We start from the raw sequence: 10,811 nt of genomic DNA on the forward strand, positions 1-10,811 counted from the left end.
GCCAGAGTGTTTTGAATTTCAGATTGCAGAATACTTACTTACATATTCACAATGACATATTTTCACACTGGGAACAAAGTCTAAACCTGCAATCCACATGTTTCATATACCGTTTATATACATAACCTTAAGGTAATTTCATATATTATTTTTATTAATTTTTAGAAAAAACAAAGTTTCATGATGTGGAATTTTCCACTTCAGGCATCATACTGTTATTTAAGGAGTTTCATATTTTCAAATTAGGGATTGTCTAGGGAGGATGGGATTATACGGGTTTTTTTCTATTATGGGGTTTTAAAAATTTATTTATTTTTAGTTATGGATGGACACAACACCTTTATTTTATGTATTTATTTTTATTTGGTGCTGAGGATCAAACCCAGTGCCTCACCCAGGCTAGGCAAGTGCTCTACCACTGAGCCACAACCCCAGCCCTGGATTATAGGTTTAAAGGATTTGTTTATCTTTGTCTTCCTAATTTTTTCTTACAATAAATGAACATTGTGCAATTTAAAAAGTAAGATTATGAAAAGCAGTAATAAAAAATTTAAAAAAAAATTTAAAAAGTATTCCAGCTAGGATCACAATACAGATCCTGTTGATTGTATCATCTGGATTCACATGCTTCTTCCCATATCACAAACTGTCAGAAAGTCTAAATCCAAAGGATGAGTATTTTCTAAGGATATGGACCAGATTTTTCATTTTCTAGCCTTTTAGTCCACTTCAAAGGGTACCATCTCATGTCTTGGAGGGTGCCATCTCATGACCTACCAAATGGGAGCTGGATTCTAACATAGTATCTTTGAACATAATAGTGGCTGCTTGTGACTGCCTTGTTACTCCAACGCTGGCACTATGGATTGAACCTAGGGGTGCTCTACACTGAGCTACATCCCCAGCCTTTTATTTTTTATTTTGAGACAGTTCTCCCTAAATTGCCAAGGATGGTAACTCCAACTTACTGTCCTCCTGTTTCAGCCTCATGAGTCACTCTGGGTTCCATTCTGGGCTCTGGAGATTAACAGAACATATGGTTTCACTCTAGGTGAAGCCTGCATTCCCTCAATCCACATTCCCTGGGATGTAAGTTTCATGAAAGCAACTCATCTTTATTTTGTTTTCTTATGTGTCCCAATGGGCTAGAAGAATGCCTGGCATGGGGTTGACTCTCAATATATTTCTGTTATTGAACTAATTTCTTTGTAAGGGACCGGCGAACGACGGAGGAAGAGACCACCAAGAGACCGACTCATGCAACAGCAAAAGGGGGTTTATTGAAGATCCAGCGCGCTGGGGCTCCGTGCTCACTCAAGAAGGGAGAGCAGCCAAGAGCCCCGAGAACAACTTGTGCAGGGTTTATATACATTTTTTAGAGAGGGCAGGGACTTTACACACGTCATAGTCCCCTTTAACAAATCATCATACACCGCGGGAAAATTAAACAACAATTCTCAAACATGATTAGTACATTCATTGGCGGGAACAGGTCGGGCAGGGGTGATAGGTCAGTCCTAAGGCGGGGTATACATTCAAATTGATTGGTTTAGGCCGCGGGGTGCGTACATGCTGAGCTGCACGGATCCGGGTCATTAAGCAACTAGGTGGTCAAGGGCGGGGGGATTTCTACACACATCTAATGGGCAGTTCTGGGAATTATCTTAACTGCCACAGGAATTTCAGGTTCTGAGTGCAGCTTAGAAACTTTACAAAACCTGGTCCTTTACATTTTAATTTCAATTTCTTTTATCCTTTCATCTTCTGTATGGGAAATGGCTTGGTTCTTTAATAATCTAGCAACTCTTAACTAAAAATTATAGGGAGCCATTGTTTTAGATTAGGCTTCTGCACAAGGCCCCAACAACTAGATTAACCATCAAAACTCATTAAACTTTCATATCACAAAACCAAAACAAAGCTGTGATTTGACCTTCCCAGAAACCAGAAGCTAAATTTTCCAAACAGGCCATCTTCAATTGACATGATAATGAATTCCTCTCTTTTAATCCTTAAGAATAAAAAATACGGTAACATAACCTGATGTTACCAGTTATTTTTCTGATGTTGTCTCCCTGTCCCCACCTTCCAAGGAAAGAAGCTCCGAAATAACCAATCTATGTTTTGTTCTTTTTTTTTTTCCCCTGTTTTTTTTTTAAGTCCTTCTCTGTATATAAAATCAATCTCTTCTGCTCAACGCATCAGAACACTTAACTCCATTTTATAGGAATGAAGTGTTACTTGATTCTAGAATAAAAAATAAAGCCAATTAAAATCTTTAAACTAAATTGTTATAATTTTGTCCTTTGGCAGTTTGGACTTAGTGGGCTAGGTATAAAAATATTCAGCCTTCCTTTGGTTTCCAACATGCTCAATTGAACAAGTGATCACAATTTCCACTCTCTGTCACTTCTTGGTGTGTGTACCCAAAAGCATGGAGTTCTATTGGAAAAAAAAACCTAAAGCAAAGTAAAAGACCATGAAAGGAATTAAACATAATATGTTGGCCAAATTTATGTGGTATGATTGATTTGGAAATAATACTTCCAATTCCCTTTTACTACATATATCAGAACAATTTCTCTTAACTAAGATGATATTTGGACTTTCTGTATTAGTATGTTTTAGCACAAATATATAAAGACAGACCCTTCAACTGAGTATGTGTGCAAGACAAATTGTTCAATTGATCTAGCTATGACTTATTTAATAAATATTTATTGAGCTTCTACATGAATGGCACTATGAATTTGAAACAAGAAATATGAAAACACAAATATTAGCAAGGAATCTGAATGTTAAAATGGATAGAAATACCATTCAAGCCATCTCAACTGATAAAAGGAATTTATTGGTTCATGTTACTGAAAAGTTCAAAAATTACTTTAGATGCTTCTGTATCATTAGTCTAAGAATCATACATCTTTCTATATTGAGGTTCTGTCCTTTTGTTGTTGTTGTTCTTTCTGTAAGGGTAAAAGAAATTGAAGTTAAAGCGTAAAAGTTAAAGGGTAAAAGACCGGGTGTTGTAAAGTTTCTAAGCTGCAAGGTCTGAGTTAAAATGTAAAGGATTAGGTATTGTTAGGTTTCTATGCTACCTGCAAAACCTGAAATTTCTATAGCTGTTAAGACAATGCTTAGAACCGCCCAGTAAACATTTCCCCTGACTGTTTGGTTGTTTAATAACTGAAGGGCTCTGTGTAACTGGTCACATAGTCCTTTAGGCCCTAAAACCAATCAGTTTGAATGTGTACCCCGTTTAGGAATGACCTATCACTCCAGCCTGACCTGTTCCCGCCAATGAATGAACTAATCATGTTTAGGAATTGTTGCTTGATTATCCCGCGGTGTATGATGATTTGTTAAAGGAGACTGTGATATATATAAAATCCCGCCCTCCCAAAAAAAGTGTACTTAAGCAGTGCTCAGCCCCTGCTCGGGGCTCTGGGCTGCTTTCCCTTCTTGAGTGGGCACGGAGCCCCAGCATGCTGGTTCAATAAATCCCCTTCTGCCAATTGCATGAGTGGTCACTTGGTGGTCTCTTTCTCCGACGTTTCGCGGGACCCTTACATTTGGTGCATTGGCCGGGAAGTGCACATCGCCAGACAAAGAGGCTCCAACGGACTCCTTTAGGGGGTAAGTAAGGTGCCTCTTCCTCTTCTTCTTCCTCCTCTTCTTCTCCTCCTTCTTCTCCTTGTTTTTCCTTTGCGATCGCTTAGAGCTTTTTGGTTTTTGGCTCGGTGGAGAGCGTAAGTTCTCAGAGCTTTGTGGTTCAGGTTTGGTTTTTGGCTTGGATTGGTTTGGTTGGGTTGGCAGCGTGGCCGTCAGTGGAGAGTGTAAATTCTCCCTGGCAGCGGTGACAGACGTGTCCTAATCCACAGGCCACTCGTCTTAAGGGATGCCTTGGAGGATTTGGGGGGGAGGCAAAAGTGCCCCCAGTTGGTAGAAGGACAAGAGTGCCCTCGTTTGTACTCTGCTGCCAACCCGTTTGGTTTTGCCGGCAATTCTTTCTCTCAGATTGGATTCACAGTCTGTCTTTAATCTTTGCCTCTAAACTTGTGTTAACCGTTTACTGTTTGTCCCTGTCTCTGCCTGAGTAACTCCCAGTATGGGACAAAGCCATTCCATGCCCCTGTCCCTGAAGCCTTTCTTGGTCCCTGCCTCCACTCCCACCCCTTCCCCCAAGATCCTATCACTCAATCCTTCTGCTCCTCCCCCTTTTCCCTCCATTCTCCCTGAGTCACAAGATTGTAGATCTTGGGGTTGTGAACGAACGGGAGCTGCATGATGATCTTTGTGTGTCATTTTGTCTGTGTCTCTGTTAAGTGTGATGGCATTGTTTTACTTTGGACCGATGCAGAGTCCCAAATTCCAAACGGCCTTAGATGTGTGGAAGTAACTTTAGCTAAATTTTAACCTAATGTTTCTCCTGTGAGGGACCAAAAGTCAATAGAACCGCCAGCTTTTCTGTTCTCACCTTTTACACCTCTCTTAGCTGTGTTTTAAAGAACTTTGATAAACTTTACCCCCCTTTTGTTAAGTGAGATTAGGGAAGCAGTGTTTTCTTTTCTTTCCGTAGTTGGCTTGAGCACACCCACTGCAGAGGGAAATGCCTGGGGTCTAAAAACTTTGATATCTCGCTTTTCTCAAACTCGAAACAACTGCAAGCAGAAGATGAACTTTTGGGAAGCTGACTACTGAAAAGTTAGGAGATGTGAAAAATGCCTAGTGCCTGGGGTCAGACCAAGCCAGAGGAACTAATCCTATAAGTTAAAGGTGGAACTAAGGGGCTCCCAGCAGCTGCCAAAGCCATTTTGCTTTGGGGAGTCTCCTCCTTCCTTACCTGCACTTTAGGGATTACCCCACCTCTGTTTGCTTAACTAATGGGACAATAAATGCAGTAATGTGTTGATATTATAGATTGTTTCTTGGGGATGATCTTGGCTAAATGTGTATCTAAAAGATGATTTTTTATTGTAACAATTTGGTATCTGAATGGGTTTCTAAAGCATTGCACTATCTTGCAGTTAAAAGTTGGGTTTAAGCAATTGTTTAGTTTGATTTCAGATAGCTCATGCTAGAAAACTTAAATACTTAGGATAAAAAAATTAGAAAGTTTCAATTTTGAACTGGGTAGCCTCAGAAAATTTCACTAGGTATTCCAGTGCATTAACTTGGGCAAAGATAATAAATTATGATATGATATCTGTTCCCCTCAGTGTGTAAGATTCAGGAAAAAAAAAGGGTGCTAAATTAAAACGTTGGTCTGGCTTATTGAAATGACATTAATTAGCAACAGTCTTGGAAATTTTTAAGGCTTAATTTTGGATATACATGGTAAAACTTAATACTACTTTAGGAACTTCAGAACAAAGGAAGCAGCTTAATGGTCCTGAGGGAATTTCCTCTGATGGTGGCCTTTATATTATCAGAAAAAGATCCTATTTTCAGTTTTGTGTGGGCAAGTGTTTCTAATGTAAAGAGATATAAAGATATAAAATTTTGAGAATTGCATCTTAAACCTGGAAATTATGACTTATAGCTAAAATGCCTTAGGCATGAGGTTTCTGCTCAGAATTCCAGTTTTCCCAGTTCCTTCCAGACCTCAGCCAGGACTTAAGCTGATATGCAAATAGAAGAAGCTTGGGGCACTCAGCAGGAGACAGATTTCAGGCCCAAGGAAAAAAAAAAAGGTTAAAGTGTCTTTTTACCTGAACTCAAACTAGACCCCAACCAAAAAGTAAATTATATGGTATTTATTAATTACTGGCCAGTCATCTTTTTTAGGACTCTTGCTTTTTCTTAGATTCTGTATTTTTTTTTTGGAGCTCATGATTTTAATCCCACAGATGGGTTAATGTTTTCTGATCAGTTCTATTTCTGATCAACTGTGGAGTTTTTAAACATTGCAATGGAGATTTCACCTGAAAAAGCTACTAGGGTGTTACACTTGTGTTATGTGTTGTATGTCGGTATGTCTGTATGTGTGTATGTCCATATATCCTGCAGTGATATGACAATTGACAGATGAGGAGCACTCATAAAAAATTTAAAAATGGATCCAAATATCTTTGATTCACGTGATTCAAATGGTTCAATTTAAATTGGGTAAACAGATAAAATGTTGATGTCTATGAAATAATCTGCCTAAATTCAGAAGTTTACAGATATTGTTTCAAAATGTGAATGGAAGGAGGTTAACAGATGGAAAAGAGAAACTAAAAGGTTCTAAATATAGATTTAATAGAGGAAAAATGTGTTTCTGGATAAGAGAGTCTATGTTATTAAGTAATTAAGAGGGTTTAAGTAAGTGATAAAGAAGGTCTGTGTAAGTTGGTTATGTGTGTAAGTTTTTGAGCAAGTAATCTTAAAGAAATTAAAGATTATACAACTATGGTTAAACAACAGCTGTTATTTTTCAATATTGTAATGTTGTTACTTTAAAAGCTAACCTCGGTTAATATAAAAACATCAATGTAATTATGGTGCTGTTAATGTGTTCATATCTTCCAGGTATACAAGTCTGTAAGGTAGAAGCTTCAAAAGAACATTGTATCAAGCTGGTGTTCTAAAGTTGTATGGTAATTCTGGGCTTAAAAGAAAAAACATGTTAAAGATTTATTTATATCATTTGTGTTCTACAACTGGACTTGTTATCAACAGTTCCATGTTACTTTCTACTCTGAGATACAATTTATGTATTTTTAAGTTAATGAGAGCCTAATCTGTGTGAAGGTTTTATTGTAAAACACAAAAGTACTTTGCTACTTTTCTATAAAGGCTTAAAAGCTTTCAGCCTTTAATTCATGTTTTAGGTGTGATATTACGTTGTGTTAGCTAATGTTCATGTAAACTTGAACAACAATTTATGTAAACTTTGTAAAATGATCAGCTTCAGAACTATAGTACTTGAGATTTATAAAGAGCCCTGCCTTACTTGAGATAAGGCTCTGTCCCATCTCACTACATGTGAAAGTGGCTATGAAAGAAGTAAGCCAGATTTCAGTACAGTTAAAGTTGTGTCCAAAAGTAGGCTTTTTGCCAAGATTACTAGGATCTCAAACAGGGAATTATGATGTATAACCCTGCCAGAATTCAAGGTAGCTATTATGTAAGCTAAATATGTTTTTACCCTAGTTAGTTTTGTTTTGTAGTTTGCTTATAGATGGTTTAAGGATTGCCTGTTAATGTTTTAAAGAGGTACTGCTTTAAGAACTCACAACCTGGGTCAACTTAAGATAAGGAGTTATCACCTACAGGATAGAGAGATAGACATTAAAGCCCAGTGCTCTTAATAGAAGGCTGTTAACTTATTTGCTGGATGTTTAAGATTAAGTTTTAAAATTAAAAATTTGGCTCTTGCCCTCTGAGTCAGTCTGAATCAGGGAATAGGGGACTTCTCCAAAGGGCTCTGCAACTCTAGGCCACATAACCTCCTGAGCAGGGAGATTAATGAGACCAGTGGAGGACAGAAAGCCAATCGGTGCATTTGCTATGAAGAGGAGGGTCATCAGAAAAGGGGAAACATCCCTGATGCTTCCAAGGGAAGCCACATGGTCAAGCAAGGCCTGGACCCATCCTAAGGTAAATGGCACTAGCAGAACTGAGAAGCTGCTATGAAGTTCCCCGAGGACTCCCAGGGAAACTCAGCTGACTGTTGACAATAGATAAGAACAAAAGTCAGTTTGACTTGCTTCATCTGAAACACTTAGCAAAGATAGTTAAAGCCAAAGCACAGCTGTTCCTGGACATTTTAAATGATAATAATAGTTAAATGTAACTTCCAAAAATAAGTAAACTGGAGGCTACAAAAGAGATTCACAGACAGGAATGCCTGATAACTATTAAAAGGAACTGCCAGAGTAGTTTTAGCTTAAGGTTAAGGCCTTTATTCCTAACCTACACAGGTAGGCTTGGTGTTTGCTAGTATGGTTATCCAGCCCTAAGTAACAGAATTAAAGGTTTCTCTATTAGACATAGGTCATACTAGTAAAAAGGATTTTGCAAGATCAAATGACATTAAATTATTAGACTATATCTTAAAGGAAAAAACATCTGTAAACCTAAATGTTAGTTGTTGTGTTTACATCCCCGACATTTCTGGCAATGTGACAAAGGTCCTTAAAGATTTACATGCTCAGATAGAAGCCATGTCCTCAGCAACTTTGTCGTGGAAACAGTATCTTAGCTCCTGGTTCTTGGTACTTCCTGGTGGAAAACATTGTTAGTCTCTGTCTTGGCCATTATACTCATTGGCATATTCCTGTGCTGTGACATTTATTGCTGCATCAATATGGTTCCAGTATTAATGAATTCTTGTTTCTCTTATAGACCACCCATCACTCGAATGGCCCTCCAGCCTAATACTTCTCAATTGGACTTTTATCATGGACCACTCGATAGACCCGATTTTTTAAAGGGGGACTCCAAGCTGCTTGCCCCACACCATCCCTCTTCAGCCTGAAGAAGCCAGAAAGATTCTCTTCGCCCCCCTTCCTTACAGCAGTAAGGAGTTCCCAAATTAGAGGGGGGAAGGAAGCCAGATTTTAAGTTAGGTAGTCAGTGTAGTTAGATAAATCGGGGTCTAATACCGAGTGGAATCTAAAATGGAGGCCATGCTGAAAATGATTCCAGGGAACGCAAAACAACTCATGAAATGTGAAACCCTTCAATAATCGTGATGCATTACTTTTAAGATTAAAAGTAGTCAGAAAAAGGAGTGGGGAATGTAAGGGTAAAAGAAATTGAAGTTAAAGCATAAAAGTTAAAGGGTAAAAGACCGGGTGTTGTAAAGTTTCTAAGCTGCAAGGTCTGAGTTAAAATGTAAAGGATTAGGTATTGTTAGGTTTCTATGCTACCTGCAAAACCTGAAATTTCTGTAGCTGTTAAGACAATGCTTGGAACTGCCCAGTAAACAGTTCCCCTGACTGTTTGGTTGTTTAATAACTGAAGGGCTCTGTGTGGTTGCACGTATGCCTTGCAGGGCCTGAACCAATCAGTTTGAATGTGTACCCCGTTTAGAAATGACCTATCACTCCAGCCTAACCTGTTCCCACCAATGAATGAACTAATCATGTTTAGGAGTTGTTGTTCAATTTTCCCGCGCCTCATGATGATTTGTTCTGATGTATACAAAGCCCTCCGCCCTCCCCAAAAAGTGTACTTAAGCAGTGCTCAGCCCCTGCTTGGGGCTCTGGGCTGCTTTCCCTTCTTGAGTGGGCACGGAGCCCCAGCATGCTGGTTCAATAAATCCCCTTCTGCCAATTGCATGAGTGGTCACTTGGTGATCTCTTTCTCCGACGTTTCGCGGGACCCTTACATTTCTAGATACACATGACAGTAAAATGTATTTTGACATATACACATAGAATAACTTGTTCCAATTAAGATCTCATTATTTTGGTTGTATATGACGTCAAGTTACATTGGTCATGTATTCATATATAAGGATAGGCAAGATATGTCTGATTCATTCTACTGACTTTTTTATTTCTATCCCCTTTCCTTCCCTTCATTTCTCTTTGTCTAGTCCTATGAACTTCTAATCTTCCCCTCCCTTGTCACTTTGTCTTTAAAATTAAGAATCTGAGGGCTGGGATTGTGGCTCAGTGGGAGATGCTTGCCTAGCATGCCTGAGGCAATGGGTTTGATCCCCAGCACCACCTAAAAAACTATAATTTTCCAAGTTTCCTTGAGCTCCAATGTTTAGTTTTAGCAAATAAAATATAGAACACACAATACACACATTAAATTTGAAAATTTGAATTTCAGATACACAATGACTAATGAGTAATTTTTTAGTGTAAGTATATCCAAATGTTGTATAAGATGCTCTTACACTAAAAAAATGTTTGTTGTTTATCTGAAATTCAAGTTTAACTGGGTAACTTGCATTTTACTTTAGTCTTAAAACTTTTTTTTTTTTTTGCTAGTTCCAAGAATCAAATCCATGCTAGGCTAGCACTCTACCAGTGAGCTTAAAACCACTAAAGTCTCATACATTTATTCATTTATTCATGCACCCATCTATACATACATATGTTTCTTTTAACAGAATGCCAGTTATTTTGCCAGGTGCTTGGGACACAGTGAAGAGCAGAAATAGAAAAAAAAAAAAGTCCCTCTCCTGGGCCTTTCAACTTCTCTAGCTGGGAAGAGTGATATTAATCTTATGATCACCAACACAAAGGTATGATTGTTAGCCTAGTTACCTTTGCTAAGTGAAAAGGGGACAGTACAAAAGCCTGGGGCCCTGGAAGTCTTCCCCAATGCAATGGTGCTGAAGGCTCCTCTGGAATTAGGGTTAGATTTGGGTAACTCCAAGACTGCTTATCCAGGTTAGTGACTGCAAAGTTCAATGGAAAGATTGGTTGTCATCTTCTTGGGCACAGTTGGAGAAAAACTCAAGTAGTGGTGGCCTTCTCACCTCCTCAGTCACTCTGGCATGTATGACCCACAGCTCTGTTTCAAAGGAGAAGGTTAGAAGAAGGTCAGAGAATGACCTTGCTAGGTTTTGAGTTGCTTCAGAGGAGAAAGAAAGGTGGAGGGTGGGATGAGAGTGACTTTCCTGCTTCAGCTGTTTTCTCAAATGACAAGGTGCTGTATTTGGGAGAAGAATGATCTGAACCAAAATATATGAAATCATTTTCCAAGTCAGGAGACCTAGATGCTGGTATTCATTCTGCTTCCAAGAAGCTGAGTAAGTGTGGGCATGCCATCTACCTTCCTGTGCTTCAATTTTCTCATTTATCAAATGGGATTCCCATCATAGATTCAGCCAACCTCACTGGTTTAATGCGAGCCTTAAAACA

General features: G+C 38.7%; 1 protein-coding gene across 3 annotated transcripts in view; it reads left to right on the plus strand.

The window, feature by feature from the left end:
• Dcaf17 (DDB1 and CUL4 associated factor 17) overlaps positions 1-9,269 on the plus strand; it is a 92,746-nt gene extending 83,477 nt beyond the window's left edge. Inside the window, exons 15-16 of one of the 3 annotated variants that reach the window (XR_009227005.1) lie at positions 1,214-7,584; positions 8,332-9,269. The gene's annotated coding sequence lies outside the window, so the exon portion shown is untranslated. Of the gene's footprint in view, positions 1-1,213 lie in introns of all 3 variants that reach the window. The other 2 variants (XR_009227004.1, XR_009227006.1) reach the window with 2 other exon arrangements.
• The last annotated feature ends 1,542 nt before the right edge of the window (positions 9,270-10,811 follow it).

The sequence above is a fragment of the Marmota monax genome, unplaced genomic scaffold (genome assembly GCF_021218885.2).
Source record: "Marmota monax isolate L192 unplaced genomic scaffold, Marmota_monax_Labrador192_F-V1.1 WCK01_AAM20220418_F8-fsc00007, whole genome shotgun sequence".
NCBI classification, from domain to species: domain Eukaryota; kingdom Metazoa; phylum Chordata; class Mammalia; order Rodentia; family Sciuridae; genus Marmota; species Marmota monax.